The sequence below is a fragment of the Equus quagga genome, chromosome 13 (genome assembly GCF_021613505.1).
Source record: "Equus quagga isolate Etosha38 chromosome 13, UCLA_HA_Equagga_1.0, whole genome shotgun sequence".
NCBI classification, from domain to species: Eukaryota; Metazoa; Chordata; class Mammalia; order Perissodactyla; family Equidae; genus Equus; species Equus quagga.
In genome coordinates, this window is record NC_060279.1 from 20,637,144 (window position 1) to 20,655,367 (window position 18,224).

General features: G+C 37.7%; 1 protein-coding gene across 5 annotated transcripts in view; it reads left to right on the plus strand.

Moving 5' to 3' along the window:
- PLA2G4A (phospholipase A2 group IVA) overlaps nucleotides 1-18,224 on the plus strand; it is a 148,737-nt gene that overhangs the window by 8,978 nt on the left and 121,535 nt on the right. Inside the window, exon 1 of one of the 5 annotated variants that reach the window (XM_046682799.1) lies at nucleotides 8,129-8,147. The exons of the other annotated variants lie outside the window; for them this stretch is intronic. The gene's annotated coding sequence lies outside the window, so the exon portion shown is untranslated. Of the gene's footprint in view, nucleotides 1-8,128; nucleotides 8,148-18,224 lie in introns of those variants that run through there. 5 annotated transcript variants of the gene reach the window in all.

Sequence of the window (18,224 nt, forward strand, 5' to 3'; positions counted from 1 at the left end):
TACTTGTGCATTATTTTGTATTTATTCATATCTTAAGCAAATACTATCGAGTCCCTACTATGTGTCAGGCACTGTGCAAATGATGGCAGTCTACTTGTGAGCAACAGCATAGTTCTCCTCACAGTGTAGTTTTTAGTTTATGGATATGTCATATTGGTCGATTATAAATTGTTGGATATTTAGCTGGATTACAGTTTTCCACTATTATGAATAGTGTTTCAGCTAAGATTTCTTATATAAATGTTTGTGCATATTTTTGTCTACTTCCTTTGGATAGATTCTTAAAAGTGTATTTTCCACGTTCTGACAAAACTTCTACTATTTACAAGTTGTGAGATCATAAGACAATTGATTTATCAAAAGAGTGTTTTCTCAAATGTAAAATTGGAGTAATAATAATAATAATTGAATATTTGGAGGATTCCTAAAGATATTTAGCAAAATGGCATGGAATGCTAGTTATTATTTTTGCCATTTTGCTCTTGAGAAAGATTGTATCCATTTATAAGCAGTGTGAGAGAGTAGAATTTCCCAAAGCCGACACTGGGTTATCATTCAAACAGAACAAACAACAACAAATCCCAGAACTTGGACAATTATTACATAAAAGTGGTATCTCGTTTAAATTTGTGTTTCTTTCAGAAATAAGGTTGAACAATTTCTGTAGTGGCCACTTATATGTCTATGTGAATTGCCTCTTTCAATGTGATTTAAAAATTTTTTTCAGTTTTAATTTCTAATATAGTGAATATTAATGGGTGTAACTCACATAATCAAAGGCCCTTTGAGGTCTCAGTAATTTTAACGAGTGTTACAGGTCTTAACATTAAAGACTAAATTTTGAACTGGAAATGGAAATTCTGCAAATATTACTTTTCTCAGTTTTGGAAGATTGTTCTTGTTGTTTCCTGAAATCCTCTCTTTAAAAATGTGTGAGATGCAGAGAGAAACGGAAGCAAGTCATTTTTATTCTCATCGACTTTCATATTTTCTAAAATTAGAGAAGTCAAAGAGAGTTGAGAGAAGAGGGCTGGAACGCTTGTAGAGTCTCCCATAGGTCCAGGGACATCCAAACTTCCTTAACGTAGAGAAGATGGAAGTGAGGCCAAGGGTTATATGATGATTCATTCTAAAGGTTTTATAAGAAAAGCAGGGTTCACGTTTGTCAAGAAATAACTTAGAGAAAATGAATTTTAGTTTTAGCCAACTCTTCATCTCTACTCCTTGACAATTAGGGTGGTGACATTTGGGGGAACCAAAAGGTTGGTTCTAGAGTTCGTTCCAAAGAAGACAGTAAATATTGTTCTGGTCTTTTGATACCATCACCTGCCTAAGAAAAAAGAGGTGCACTGAATTTTTGCTACTCTTGCTATGTGGTTTTTAGTTTTTTATTCTCTCTGATTCTTAGTCTACCCTTACAACATTCTTTCATAATACTATTTCTCCATTATGCAAATATAAAATAAGTGTAAATATTTCAGCACTCACCATAAGCAGATTTGTAAAGCAGCATCACCAATCCAATTACTTATTTAATAAATTCAAATGACTTGAAAGAAACTCAGCCAACACCTACAAGTGACTCTTATCAGAGTTTAACAACCATGGGGTTTAAGATGACAGGCTGATAGGCTGAGTTGCGCTCATTTTTCTTCCCATTCTCTTAGCACATGCAGTTGTGAATCGGCTGCTTCTTTTCCTTAATCTTCCTAGTCATTTGCTTGATGTCTGGAGTCTGCAGGGAAATTTAGGTATTTTAGGTAACAGTATGTTTTGAATTAGAAAACAAACGTCCATAATATGTGTAATTTCAGTATTCTGTAGTACAGAAAACTGAGGTATTTATAATACTCAGCTTATGCTGTTTAGTTTTTCATTTTGTTATTATTTAATTTACAATTTGTTTTCTGATTACCTAGCTTGAAAAAATATCAGAAGGCCAATGATATCTTTCATGGTCATCGCATTTTGTGGCTTATGAAGAGATTGTTTAACAACTTCATTTCCCACAATAACCATGCAAGTTAGCAGAGCAGGCATTCACATTTTACAGATGTGAAAAGTCAAATGGCTTGTTTAATGTCCATGTCTTATAGTTTCCATTTTGATGCATTTTGTATGCTTCATTTGATTAATTTGATTGTCAGTTTTGATGTGTGTAATTTAAGGCTGTCAACCGCTTCCTGTTTATGTTAACATCATAAAAATTATAGGATGAAGAACCAGAAAGTACACAGCCCAATGCATGTTTTCATATTAACTTAATTTGTTCTGTTCTTATAACTGAATTAGTGGTTGACATAATAGAGGAAGTTTGCACAAACAATTAAGAATGATCAAAAAAGTGTACAATTTAGAATTTCTTGTTTTAGAACTATTTAGCATTTTATATAGCTATATGCCACTTTAAAAAAGTAAAGTATATGACATCTTATCCCAAAATACAAAATAGACACATTATGAGTTGCATAAGAAGTACTCATTTTACCAGAGGTTTTGCTTCCATTTGATAATAGAACATTCTCTTCAAATGTTCTAAACACGACCTATGGAACCTATGGCTTTTATTAATCTTGGTAGTTGGCATAAAGTATTTTTATCAAAATGGCTACTCTGAGCTTGGATTTATCATTTATAGAAAAAAATCATTATTTTACCTTTCCAAACAATCTAATAGCTTATGGTAAACAAAATACTCTTTTTCAGGGCTAAACACTGACTTTAGTTATAAAATGGCTTCATATACATATCTATAGCTTTATAATAAATAATACATAGTAGGTCAAGTTTGACTGCTGGATGCCACTGTGCTGCTAGAAATGTTAGGTCAGCAAATGGCTTCAAATTTCAGTCAGTAAATTGACATACTTCCTATTTGTCCTGTGCTTTAATGCCCACAACTTTAACAAAATTAGCAAGTCGAGTGCAGTACAACTGGGATGTCAGACCCCTTATGGAAGGAGGTATTCTTGCTGAATTCTTGGATCTGTAATTGTAGACGAGACAATGTCTGCTTGAGAGAGTCTGGGGGCAGACAAATGGTCTGTTTCAGTTTTCTTCAGGCTCTCATTTTTTATTTATCAAAACAAAACTAATTTTGTGGACTTTTACATTATTTGATGCAATATTATGAAAGTATTGAGAAAAGTAATTTAGAGCAATTATGTCAGAATTTATAGAAAAGCAATTTTCTAGAAAACAGGTATTGACGTCCTTTCCGTTCAATTGTCATGAAGAAGAGCCAGATGAATTTAAAATTGGTTGAGGTCATAAACTTAGATTTCAAAGACATAACTCTGGAGCATCACTGTCGTTCATGGCACAGTCTTCTAAACCGCTACTTTCAATGTACAATGGGAATTCACGTGCGGATAAAACAAAGGATTGTTGTATCCTTGATTCTAAGAAGATGTCACTAATGTATTTTAGGAAGATTTCTCACAGCAAAAATTCTAATTTAAGGAGATTTCTTGGTTAATTAACACTTAATTGCCAAATATTGGGATTTAATTGTAAAATATTGTGAAGCTACTTGGTGCTTATTTTTTGAGGCAGCAGCAACCAGGAATTTATATTTAAAATATATAAAAGTTCGCAATACTTACATGGAATTTTTGTTTCTTATCCTTTTCACTAAAGATGCCTCTGTTGTCAATGAAAAGCCATGAAAGAAAGAATCAATTTTGTGAGACTCGTTCAGTGTTTGCAGGAATTCTTACTATCTGTTTAAATTATGTTTTAGATCAACAAATTGGCTTGATGATTAATACCTTATGAGCTATTGTCACAATGAAAAGAATACTCTTGTATAAATTTTAATGTTCTGTGAGGAACATAATTTCTAGATACTAATTTATTAATATATAGAGCATACCTGGGAAAATAGTAGGAAAAATGTATCTTTTTAATACTAAGAAAAAGAACAAATATAATAGGAGGCAATTTAGATAGTCTGTACTCTCTTTTTCTTCTCTGGTGAGGAAGATGGGCCCTAAGCCAACCTCCATTGCCAATCCTCCTCTTTTTGCTTGAGGAAGATTGTCCCTGAGCTAACATCTGTGCCGATCTTCTTCTATTTTGTATGTGGGATGTGGCCACAGCATGGCTTGATGAGTGGTGTGTAGGTCTGTGCCTGGGATCTGAACCTGTAAACCCCAGGTCACCAAAGCAGAGTGCATGAACTTAACCACTATGCCACCAGGCTGGCCACTGTACTCGATTTTTCACTTAAGAATTTTACCTGCTGGGTCAAAAGAATGCAGATGCTAATATCAACCAGGCGTTGTTGGTCATTGGGCTATGTGCGTTTATTCCTTTCCCAATCTATTAGGTTTTAATTAATACTGACTGTATGTTAGACAGTGTGAACTTTTAGGGCATACCTGGGTGAATAAAGCAAGTATGGTTAATTCCCTCTTGGAGGAGAGAATAATTAAGCAAACAATAAAGAGATAATGCAGGAAGCAAACAGACTTCAATAGTAGAGAATAACCTGGGGTTGTGAAGGATGGGAAGGTTTCACTGAGAGGTAAAATTTAAGCTGAGAGGTGGGAGAAGAGAAGCCATGTGTGGGAGGTGGCTGGAGTGAGAATGGAGTGGCTCAAGATGGGGGCTCCAGGCAAAGCACAGCATTTGCAAATGAGCCTGCCAAGAAGCAACCAAGACATTAGATGGAAAACCAGCGATTAGGGCGATGTCATGGGAGCAAAGGAGGGAAAGTGGTTCCAGAGAAACAGAGGATGGAAAGGTGATGACGTTTGAAAACTTGGAGCTTGTTAGTGCTCTTGGAGTGAGAAGGAAGTGGAGGTGAGATGGCAAGTGGATGGGAGGTGAGAACTCTGAGCACGTGGATACAGTGCGAGCAAATGGCCATTTAGAGAAATCTGTCAGTGACACACGGCAAAAAATGGAGACACGAAGGGAAAAGGAAAATGGAGTAGAGGGAGACTGTAAAAGTTTTGCCAATCAAATTATCCAGTAGAAAGGAAAGTTCAGTGACTCAGAAGAAAAAGGCCTGGCCAAAAGGGTGAAATCCTTGTGGAAGAGAGAGGGATTTCGTGTCCAGAGAGCCACGTGTGGGGCCCGGTCTGTAACAGGAGGAAGAATTCTGCCTCCTTTGAGACAAGGAGATGGAGAACCCAAGTGCTGATGCGGAGGAGTTTGCAGATGGTCGTGGGAAGATGAAGAACTTCCCTCTGGTACTTTCTGTCTTCTCAGTGAGGGGAGATGAGGTCACCAGCTAAGAGTGGGGGTGGGGGTGGGGTGAGAGACTTGAGAAGGAGAAGAAAGTCATTTTCTGGAGTGGGAATGCAAGTTCACCAGAGATGCTTAGAAAGATGCTGTGTTGTATTGAGTTTTGAGAGTGTGAACCTAAAATAAAACCAGTCTGCCAGGTTATGTGGTTTTTCTCCAGCTATGTTTAAATGCTAGGAGCAAACCCAGAGAAGCTGGAGTGGTTGAGTTCTTCTAGAGTGGGAGTTTTTAAAGAAAGAAAGACAATTTGGATATTTTTAAAATGAACCACCAATACACTAAGCAAAAAAGCAAGACAAAAACAAAACACCCAAAACAAAAATGCATAGAAATTCGTGAGCTTGTAGAATACGGAGCCTTTTATCTAAGGTAATTATTAACTAGTCGGGAATAGGCACAAATTGGCTGGATTTCCAGCATTTAGAAGGCAGGAAGTGAGTCTTTGTTCCTTTCAAACTCTTGTTGGATTCCTTACCTAGCCAGTTGCTAGGCCCGGTTCCACACTTCAGTGAATCTCAGTGCCTTCACATGTTCTAGGAGCCTTCAGTCTGGGCCCTTTTTCTTCGTCTCACTTGGTAGAATTGTTCTTGTTTTGAGTTCTGATTGTTTACCCGTTACCTTGTCTGCCTTTATGGTATGCCTAGCTCAATTTCTCTGTCTGGTTTACATCATACCCCTCAGCTTTTCTCAACTTTTGCTCACTTCTCCAGGTTCCTGAGGGTACACTAGTGCTCTTTCAAGATAATGCTTTATAGAATTTGAACCATTGCAGCTCTACAATGTAAAGATGGTTAAAACATTTAGTAATAATAGTTGGCCATCAAAAAAGAGGGTCTTTCTTTTACAGCTCTGCTGTCAGGCTGTTCTTTCTTCAATCTGACATAAATCCTTCGTTTTGCAGCTAAGTAATTTCGTTTTCTTTTTCAATCCTTAGAGCTTTAGAGAACAGCTGGTGACCATAATCAAAATGATATTTTTTTCAAAATCTAAAATAATCTTATTGAAATATTCACTTGCATCTTTCCTCAAAGTTTAATTCCTTAACCATTTTTCGTAAGTCCTCTTAACGTTAAAGTGCTTCAGTTTTACACTGATGATGGCTGAGAGCTTCCGTGAATGGAAGCAAGGAGTCTGCGGGGCAAGCCGGGGAACGTGGTGAGGAAGGTAAGCTCTTTGTGGTCAGGTAGACTGGAGCTGGCGTCGGTCTCAGACATTTCCCAGATGCACTGCCTGGTGCTCAGAACGTTCTTTTTTGTCTTCCTTTCCTCCTTTCCTTATGTCGTGAACTGGAAAGTCATTCTGTACGTCATTCCTGGTTCTGCCCATATTTGTTAGGCTCTGATTTAGGTATGGTCATCTAACTTCTTCCTGTCCAAAATGAAGGGGAGAGGATCATGTTGTTTTTGTTAATTTCATATTTTCACAAAATGCATCACGGCATTATATCTCATCAGCAAAGCTCCACTGAAACATTCTTAGAGATTTTCTTAATGTCCTTGGCACAGTTCTCCAGCTTGTTGGGCAAAGGTTAAAGAAATGTAAGTTTCATATTTTGGAGCAAATGACAGTGTTTCTAGTTTATTTCAACCTGTGTTTATTATATGTGACACCTAAATATTCAAGTTGTGCTTACATGTTCATTGTGGTACTAGCGGAGGTGGATAGGACAAAAAGAACTTAGATTTCTGTTATCTTACTGTTTATTGTGCTGTAAATTCCTCTATCCTCAAAAATTTTATATTGACCTTTAGAACTATATAGACATACTCCACAGAAGTAGAGAGAGAAAAGTGTGCTTCAGGGCTCCGAAGGGTGTGTAATTAGGGCTCTACCAGACTGCATGGACTTCGTGAATTTCAATATAACTGGTTTCCTTTATAATCCAGTATTTTTATCTTATAAGGTCATACTGCTGGACTCCCAGAGGGGTCCATGACACAACAAAGATTAAGAACTCCTGAGAACACTCCTCTCAAATGCATAGTTTCCATATATATATATATATATATATATATATATATACTTTTAAAATTTTACTTTTCCTTCTTCTCCCCAAAGCCCCTTGGTACATAGTTGTATATTTTAGCCATGGGTCCTTTTAGTTGTGGCATGTGGGACACCACTTCAACATGGCCTGACAAGCAGTGCTAGGTCTGCGCCCAGGCCCAGGATCCAATTTGGTGAAACCTCAGCCCACTGAAGCAGAGTGTGCGAAGTTAACCATGAGGCTGGCCCCTCAAAAGCATACTTTTTATGTACAGAGCTCTTAATCCTGCAAAAGACTGAGTTTCCTCTTCATTGCAAAAGCGCATTACCACTCACAGTGTCTAGAAGCTTCTAAAAAGTGTCTAGAAGTATCTAAAAACTTCTTACAACCTGAAGAAAGAATGGAGCACTTTAATTCCTATTACACGTTACACAATCCAGGACTGTAGAATGGTCCCTACCGTGTTTAGTTTCCCAATAACGCCTGAAATGGATGAGTGTACAGCGCCTCAGATTTTCCACAACTCCTGCTGTATTTTTCTGTCAGTTTTTCCCGCTTAAAGATCATAGTCAACATCCACATTTTAACTACAAGATCAACCTCACTAGCTGCTTGAAATAGTTATTGTGTTAGTCGAAAAGCAAAACAAACTCAAAACGTTGATAACTTCATCCAGTAATAAAATGGCTCTCATGAAACAGTTAATCCAGTATGACGGTTTTCCTGGGGGTTTTCCCTGGACTGTTTACTTTAGAAAAAAAGATACGGCTTTCCCTCCTGTGGCAATCTTGAGTACGTCATCAAAAAAGGCAGCAATTAAGGAGGGAGTGGAACCCTCAACAAAATACAGATACTCTCTAGGGGAGCATATTTGCAAATCGTCTGGTCTGGAGAGAGAGGACTAGAGGTAATGTGCTTTTCAAAACGTGCTCCTTTTCCTAGCACTTTGTGCCACATTGTTAGGTATATTTAAAAAGTGTTAAGACTGAGTGAGTCACTGTTATCAGTTTTTTTTAGGCAGAAGCTAGAACATTCTACATTTTCTGCAAATGAGCATAAGATAGTTGGCACTTGTCGATGTGATGTTATTCCATGATGGTCTGTGTGAGAAGAGGGATTTTTAAACAATCCGTCTCATATTTGTCAGTAAACATACTATGATTCAAACCTAAAAACGTATAAAAGATGAAAGTGACTCTCATTAAGCTTTTTATTTTACCAGACATAAAAGAAATTCAGTTATTCATTTCCCTCAAATTTGTAACTTGAGCCTACGCTGCATCACCAAATAACTTGGCAAGTTCAAATGTTGGTCTTACTAAAATTTGTATATATGTTGTTTTTATTTTGGCCATATTTTGTTTTTAGCCTGAATTTGTGTGAGGGAGGATGGAGAGAAAGAGATGCTGGTAGGGTGTAAAGAAAGAGTACCTGATTGAGTGAAGGGATGTGTTCAACTGTTTTCCTAGTTGGGTAACTTGGCTAGATTTGTTTACATCTTCAGGCCTCAGCTTATACATTTGCACAATGAAGTTCTGTCTAGGTGGCGAGGGTGAATATTTCTTCCAATTCTAAATTTCGTGACCTTAAAATATAGCCAGAATGGCCACGTGTGTTTGGCCGCCACAAAGTGAAACAATGGAAAATAACAGCAAACCAGATGGTCAAGAAAAGAAAACTGGCTCGGGAGCAAGAAGACATTCTTGCTTTGTTTGTAATGCAGAGTGTGAAACTGGGCCAGCCAGTTTCCTAGCCCTTAAATAGGCAGGTTCCGTGGGTTAGTCCTTCCCAATTGTGAAGTGGTGAAAGAAACTGATGATGTATGTTTCAGTTATGGAGAGTGTGTGTGCGTGTGTGCGTGCTTTTTAAATAACCAGAGGAAGGAGTCTGTCCCATCTAAAAGATGATGTACTCTCTCTTATTTATCACTTTCATATTCCTAGTTTGGGTGCCTATCATATCACATCTGGACCTCTGGCTGGTTGTCCCTCTCGCCTCAAGCACCCACTTTGTCTACTAACAGTTGTCTGCTTCTTTGTTTATCTGCTCTGTTTATATTACTGAAGTGTGTTATAGACTGAATTGTGTTCCTTCTTCATTCATATGTTGACGCCCCAACCCCCAGTACCTCAGAATGTGGCTGTATTTGGAGACAGGGCCTTTAAAGAGATGGCAGAGTTCAAATGAGGCCCTTAGGGTAGGCTCTATCCGAAGCGGACTGGTGTCCTTATAAGAAGAGGAATTTGGACACAGAAAGGGACCTCAGGGGAGCGTGGTACAGACACAAGGCCATGCGAAAACACAGGGAGAAGGCGGCCATCTGCCAGCCAGGGAGAGAGGCCTCAGAAGAAACCCCACCTGCCAACACCTTGATCTTAGACTTCCATCCAGCTTCTAGAATTGTGAGAAAATAAGTTTCTATTGCTTAAGCCACCTAGGCTGTGGTGGGGTAGTACAGTAGCCCTAGCAAACTCATACGAAGTATCACTTCCGTCATGCTACCTCTCTCTGCCTGTCCTTTAGGGGCTTTTGCAGAGTGGCAGAATGATGTAGAAAGAAAGAATTTGCTATGAGGCAGAGGGTCAGGATTCTAGGGCCAGCTCAGCCTCTGTTAACCCAGATGACCTGGGGGAAGTTTCTTGTCTTTCTGGGAGAGAGTATTCTCTTGCAGAGCGTGGGTAGGGAGATAATCTGCCCCAGTGTGAGCTGTCAGACAAGTTGCTTAACCTTTCTAAACCTGCTTTGTATCTCTAAAATGACAACAACAATCCCTCTCTTATTATAAAAATGAAATGTGATGGTGTATATACATCACTTAGCACAGTATCTGGCCTCTGGGAAATGTGTAACAAATGTGAACTTTTAAAATTAAGTAGTATACAAATTAGCAATTGCCAAGTTATCTTCCAGTTTGTTATTGTAGGTTCTATAAATAAGCTCTAATTCCCCTCGATTATTTCTCAACACAAGACCTCATCTATGGTCTGGCCCGTTTTCCCCACTATTCCATACAAATTCCCAAGTTTGTTAATTCATCATTAGTCAATAGTAATTGAATGATCACTTGGGGCCCAACAAGAATGCAAGGAGAAGGAAACAGAAATCCCTCATGTTGCTCACAGCCAAGAGAGGCATACACTGTCAATATAGTATATAACATTGTGGTAAGAGATATCAAGGAGAAATATAAGGGTCCTAACTGAGGGGATAGATTAAGAGATGGTTTAATTCAGAGAGTGAGTTTATACAGAACCCTGAAGGATAGACAGAGACTATCCTCTAGAGAAGGTGTGAGGTCTCACGGGCAGCACCAGTGAGAACCTGAGGTGGGATGGAGCATCTCCAACATGGCTGCAGCTTACTGTTCTTGACCTTTTCCTAGTGGAAGTGTTTCCATTTCTCCTTTCTGTACATCTAAGCCGTTTCATGGTTTCAAATATTGGCTAGATTGTTTACCTTTTCCATTAAGTCTTTTCTATTTTTTAAACCCCTTGAATCTTTCTTTTCTCTGAAACTCTAGCAGATATTTCATGTATTCTTGTCTGTTTAAATAATGAGCTTTCAAATAATACACATTCAAGAGATAAAGAAGCAGTGCTAGAGACCTAGGAATAAAAACAGAGTGCAAAAAGTCAACTGAAAAGGAATAGTGTGAGGCTGGCCTGGTGGTGTAGTGGTTAAGTCCACACACTCTGCTTTGGCGGCCTGGGGTTCACAGGTTCCGATCCCGGGCGCAGACCTACGTACCACTCAGTGAGCCATGCCGTGGCTGTGTCCCACATGCAAAATAGAGCAAGATTGGCACAGATGTTAGCTCAGGAACAATGTTCCTCAAAAAAAAGGAGTGGCATGGATATCAGCCACAGGCACCAGGCACCTTACTGTGGGACATGAGAGGCAGGTTTCATACTGTTGGGGTCCTGGCTTGAGAAATAGACCTAGTCTATTAATGAATCTGTGTCTTTGTATCTGCTGGCATGCTGTTTGATTTCCTTGGGAACAGGAATTTCTCTTCTGTTTTCTCTACATGGCTTGAAAGGCATTTCTAATATGAAGCAGTTAGTTCATTTACCTCTCTTAATTCCTGTTGTTTTTTCATTCCTCTGTGCCTATTGGTTTTAAAAAACCTACTTTTTTTTGCTCAGCATAGGTTTTAAAAAACCACTAGCAAAATAATTTAAGAACTTAAAACTTTAGTAATGCCTTAGTAACTATATATCTACGTAAGAATGATGAAGTTGGAAACAATAATACACTGCCCTTTATGCTTTTAGAACATCTTTCTATATCCAGCATAATGGAGAAAGCTTTGAATTTGGAAGCAGACAAATCAGGGCTGCAGTATTTTTTTTGATTATTTTAATAGATCAGAAACAACGGTATTTCTTAATCTCTATTAAAACTCCTTGTTGAGTATGAAAAAGTCCACAATCTTTATAAAAGGTGTTAACAAATTTGCCTACTTGAATTTCTGAGAAATCTCCAAAAGGCCGAATAAGTCTCAGGAAGTTGAAGTAGTTTGGAGAAAAGCATCCATTTCATAAACAGTAATAATAACAAATGATAATTTTGTATATTTATGACCTGCTAGGTACTATGCTTAATGGTTGACATGCATTTTCTCATTTCATCCTCCCACTGCCTCTGTGAGGTGTGGGGGCCATTTCCCCATTGTACAGATAAGGAAATTGAGGATCAAGATGACACAGTCAGAGAAAGGAGGAGACAGGCTTGGACTTACATCAGTCTGCCTCCAGTAGGGAAGCCTGCACTGCTTCATTGCTGAGCCTTTTATCACCTCCTCTGCTCTGTGACACAATGAAATGGAGGGAAAGAGAAAAGGATCCTTTGCGTTGCTAGCCTTCTTTCCTCCAGATGCCGCAAACCTAATAATAGCCTCTTCTTTTCCTGTTGTCCTATCACTCTGTGCACGGAAAGGAGTTGACCAAACACCCTGGTCTGTGTTTTTGGTTCTTATTCACTCTTCCCAGGAAAGTCCATCTTGCCCTGACAATGTGACTAAAAGAGTGTTGGACGTGCCACACACTATTAAGCATTTGTTGAAAGTCAGCAGTTGTGTTGCTTACAGACATGTGTGTTGAAGAGTATCTACATTTCCCTCTCATTAGTGTCCAGGAAGTTTCTGATTACAGGGCAGCCAAAAAAAAAAAAAAAAAACGAAAGAAGTTAAAAAAAGAAATTATCAGCTTCATATCTCTTGCTTCAGACTTAAAAGATGGGGTACAATCACCAAGACTAGGTTATTCAGCTTAGTAATAAAAACAAAAACAAAAAAACTCCTGTTTTATAAGCATTCATGACAGTGGTTGTGCAACCTAATTGCTGTGAGGTTTCCAGGACTGAGCTAACTAATTATGGGACAAAACCATTTGTCTAGTTTTTAATCTGGCTAGCTGGACAGAAATCCCTTAATTCCACAGAAACGTAAATTATCTACTGCTACTATTACCAGTTTAGGGAGAAAAGAGGATGAATGGGTGCCTATTTGTAACTGGAGTTGAAAACCCTGTCACTGTCTGACACTAATGACTAAAGTTTTTATCCTTAAGAAAATGAACCGTATCCGATAATTTTACCATATGACTGCTTTGTTACTTCTTTCAAACATTAGTTTGGGATGAAAATTGTACATATAAATTACATCTGTCCACCTGTATTGGACTTTTTAAATAACTTTTTTATTTTGAAATAATTTAAGATAATTGCAAAAATATTACAGAAAGTTCCCATATACCCTTTACCCAGATTTCTCCAAAATAATATCTTACATAACTGTAGTACATTATCGAAACCGAGAAACTGACATTGGGATAATGCTATTAATTAAACTATAAATCTTATTTGGATTTCTTTAGTCTTCTGTATGTATTAGATTTTATCCAGTCTGACATCCTCTGCCTTTTGATTGGAGTGTTAAATCCACTCGCATTTAATGTTGTTATAGTTGTGGTTGGATTTCCATCTGCCATTTTGCTTTCTGTTTTCTATGTTTATTTCTTTTTTGTTCCTCAGCTTCTTGTGTTAAGTAGATCTTTTCCAGTGGGCCATTTTGGTTCTTTGTTGATGTTTTAACTATATTTTTGAATGATTTTCTTAGTGGTTGCTCTGGGAATTATTTTTAGGTGCACCTTACTTTATTACAATCTACTTTATGTCAATAATAACGTAATTCCAGTACAATATAGAAATTTTGCTCTAATTTAGTTCCAATCTCTTCACACTCCTTTGTGCTATTATCATATATATCGTTGATATATGTTATAAATGCAATAATACAGTATTGTAATTTATTACTTTATATGTTCTATGTCCTTTAAAGAAACTCAGAGAGGAGAAAAACTATATTCATAGAATATTTTATATTGACCTACATATTTACCATTTGTGGTACAAGCATACCTTGTTTCACGGTGCTTCACTTTATTGCACTTCACAGATATTGCATTTTTCGCAAGACCCTCAACCAGCAAAAATATTTGGACTAGCTAATGGCTCAGATGATGGTTGGCATTTTTTAGAAATAAAGTATTTTTTAATTAAAGTATGTACATTGTTTTCTTAGACAAAATGCTATTGCACATTTAATAGACTACAGTATAGTGTAAATGCAACTTTTATATGCACTGGGAATCCAAAAAATTTCTGTGATGACTCACTTTCTTATGGTATTTGCTTCATCGCAGTGGTCTGGAACCGAACCCTCGGTATCTCCAAGGTGTGCCTGCATTGTTCATTTCTTTCTGTGGATTTGGTTACCATCTGGCGTTATTTCCTTACTTTGTTATAGCTCATTCCCTCCCCCCTCTTTTGTACTATTATTTTCATATATATTACATCTTTAAATAATCCCAAAATACAATTTTATAATTATTATTTTATGCAATCAAATTCTACATTAACGAAGAGAAGAGAAAAATATATACATTTATGCTATATTTTTAACTTGTCTATATACTTACCTTTTTCAGTGCTGTTTCTTTGAGTGGATTTGAGTTACTGTCTGGTGTCACTTCCTTTCAGCCTGAATTTTCCTCACTATTTCTTGTAGTGCTTTGTCCCCTAGCAAAAAAATTTCTCAGTTTTTATTGCTGTGGGAATGTCTCTATTTCTCCTTTTTTTTACAGGATAGTTTTCTTGGATATAGTATTCTTGGTTGACAGTTTTGTTCTTTCTTCACTTTGAATATGTCATCCTGCTGCCTTCAAGCCTCCATTGTTCTGATGAGAAGTCACCCGTTAATCTTATTTTCGTTACCTTGTATGCAATGAACCTATTTTCCCTTGCTACTTCCAAGATTTTTTGTCTTGGATTCTCAAGAGCTTGACTATGATGTGTCTAAGTCTGGATCTCTTTGTGTTTATCCCACTTGGAATTGGTTGAGCCCTTTTTTGACATGTTTTTAATCAAATCTGGAAATTTTCAGCCATTATTTCTTCAAATATTCTTTCTTTCCTTTTTTCTCTCTCCTCTTCTCTGAGATTCCCCTTACATGCACATTAATTTACTCAATGTTGTGCCCCAGTCTTTGAGACTGTTCATTTTTCTTCATTCTTTTTATTTTTCTTTCTGTTCTTCCAACTGGATAATCTCTATTAATACATCTTTAAATTCACTGATTCTTCTGCCAACTCAAATCTACTTTGATACTCTGTAGTGAATTTTTCATTTCAATTATTTATTAACTCTGGAATTTCTATTTGGTTATTTTTTCTAATGTCTGTATCTCTTTATTGTTATTCTTTATTTGATATGTTATTGTGCCATATTTTCCTTTAATTCGTTAAGCATTATTTCCTTTAGTTCTGTGAACATTTGTGGAACATATGCTTTGAAATATTTGTCTGCTAAATTCATAATCTAGAGTCCCTCAGAGATAGTTAATTATTGACTGCTTTTTTCGCTGTGTATGGCTCACATTTTCCTGTTTTTTTTTTTTTTTATTGTTGTTGCTAAAAATTGGAAATTTCAGGTTATATATTATAGCAACTCTGGATTCTGATACTCTCCCTGGGGAGGTTGCCATTGCTCTTTGTTTGACTTTCCTCACCTCATTCTCTGGAGTCTTCCCCTACAGTGTTCCGCCTCTGATGATATGTCATCTCAGTTTTTACTTTTAATCTTGTTTTTATTTTTAAGCCTAGTTTCCTAAGGGTCTCTGGGGTCAGCATAGCTTAACTGTCAGCTGTGATTGGCCAAAGTTTTGCTAAAACACTTGAGCAAGTAAATCTTCTACCCTTTGCTGTTTAATCTGCTGTGGCTTAGGGAATGCTTTCAAGGTACAGGGAATTTACAAGTCCTCCCTAGGTTTTACTTTCTGCATTCACAAGGCTTCACATTTAGTGAATATCTTGGTAAGAACCTCTCAGCTTTCTTCTATAGCTTTCTTCTTATTCAGTCTTGAATATACACACGGTCTTCTAGACCACCTGGAATAAGTGGGCCATAGCAAGACTCTGCTTGTCTCTTTCTCCAGATCTTTCTATTAAATTTCTGGCTGGTCTGCTGTTTTGTTGATTTTCCCAACCAGTATGGATTCTATGCTAGCATTAAGCTGCCCTAATTGTTTACTACGGCATTTCTCTTGTTTTTGAAAACATTGCTGGTCATAGAATTTTCCATGCTTTGCTCCAAATACAGTTATCCACACCCCTCCTCACCCTCAAAAGCAAAACAGCAGAGCTAGAAATCCTTAGGGCTGTCCTGCCTTCCCAGTTAGAACTTCCACGCTGTGGAACTAAGGGATGAGGGAGTAGGAGCAACCCCCTGCTAAAATGTCACAGACTCATTATTCTTATTGAAATTTAGTAGATTTTAAAAAATTAAATGCTTTTCATGTGTTGTATGTCTTTGATCCAAGTTGCTGTTTGTGATGACTCTGACCACTTTTATTAGTGCTTTTTGCAGAGAGCATTTCCCAGTTTCCTCAGTCTGCCATTTTGGAAGTTGTTCCACCCATATTTTCTTTTTTGTTTTGTTTTGAGGAAGATTAGCCCTGAGCTAACATCCACAACCAATCCTCCTCTTTTTGCTGAGGAAGACTGGCCCTGAGCTGACATCCCTGCTCATCTTCCTCTGCTTTACATGTGAGATGCCTGCCACAGCATGGCTTGCCAAGTGGTATGCAGGTCCACACCCAGGATTCGAACCAGTGAACCCCTGGCCGCCCAAACAGAACATGTAAACTTAACCGCTGTGCCACCAGGCTGGCCCCTGATCCACCCATTTTTTGAACTGTAAAGTGGAAGCTTTGGCCAAGACCCTAAGATATAAGACCTAATATATCAAATACTAAAATGGATTGTGATACAGCCTATCTCTTTACATTTTGAAAAAAGCTGGCGGATAAGAACATTATTTAACTCTGAGACCCCAAAGATACTTCACAAGTATTAAAGGATTGGAAGAGTAGAGCTGTGGGGAAGATTTTGGAAGAGTTTTTTGCTCTTGTTGTTATTTGTTTGTTTGTTTGTTTTGGAAGCATTGCTTGGAGTAGAACCCTTCTTCCTTTGGTGAAGAGATCCAGGAGGAATATACCTCCTAAGCCTCAATTGGAGAGGGGCCTTTAAGGAGACTACTCAGAAAGTTTATCAGAGGGGTTAATACATGTCTCCTGCAGTAGGCTGGTATCTAGTCATGCTTGAGACATATAAAGGGATGCATGTAGCAGAATAGAGAGTTTCATATGGCAAGTAATTGCATTCTCAGAGTCTATTGGAAGAAAGGATATACTTATGAGTATTCTCCATGGACTAAAGAGAACTCTTTCGTCTTATACCCTATACAAGGGGTTTGCTTGATAGAGTGAAGGAGCCTCAGAAGAAGACCTATGGACGTGGACCACAGGATGCACTGGGATTGTAGAAGAAAGCGTAAGACTCCAGTTAGAATAGAGATGCATTGGTGCATGTCAGAGAGTACAGCGAAGACCATTTCAAAAATACAGTGTCTCAGAAGAATCCACCAAAGCATCCATGAGAGAAAGAATCATCTTTAACATGTACCAGGCCCAGAGGTCACAAAGCCAGCTTACAATAGTACTGTGAAGTAATAACATTTTTGCCCCCTTATCTCTCCCCTTCAACCTTCTCCAACCATGAGGGGTTAAAAATCAGAGGTCTCAAGTTTGGAAGGTTTAGACTGTAGGCAGAGGAGAGAAATCAGTGACCTCACCCTTCCCTATAGGCTCTAGCTGGGGGAGGAGATAAACTTCAACTCTACATCAAGTTTAATTTTCGATGAAGATATAGGCCTCGTATTTTAACTTCTGAATTCATTAAGAAAAAAATATATCCAGTTGTTAAAAGAAAATTTCTGATCAAGGTAGAGAAGAGCGGGCACTGAATGAATTTAAGGAACAAAAGAGAGTTGCTGTAGGATTAAATGCTATGAGTCATTTTGTTTAGCATTTATTTACCTTGTAGTTTCTAAGCTAGTAGGCCTGAACAGTTAGCTATCTTAAGCATATTTCCTGCTTTTGGCTTTAATCTCAGGGGAACCTCTTTCCAGGTCTTGCTGCAGGATACAGTAGTGACAATAGTGCTTAATAGTTAAGTGGTGAACACAGAGATTATGAATGGAGTTGCTGGAAATGAGAACAGGAAATAAAGTTGCTGACACCTAACTGTGGGCACCAGCAGCAGAGTTCCTCTAAACATTTTAGTGCTAGTTTCAACCCTTCTAGAATTTCACTTGTTCTGCTTTTTCTTCTTCTTTTTTTTTAACTAGAGACTGATATTTAACATTTTTGATATTGAGAATAGTTAGGAGTGAATAAGAGGGACATCAAAATAGGGTGCCAGTACTTTTCTGTGAATTTCCTTCATATATAACCCCGGCATTGAGTAATATTTATCTATGCAGCCATCCATATCGGCATCCAACAAATATTTATCTTGAACCTACTATATTTTAGGCACTGTGCAAGGCACTAGGGATAACTCTATGAACAAGATAAGTATGGTCA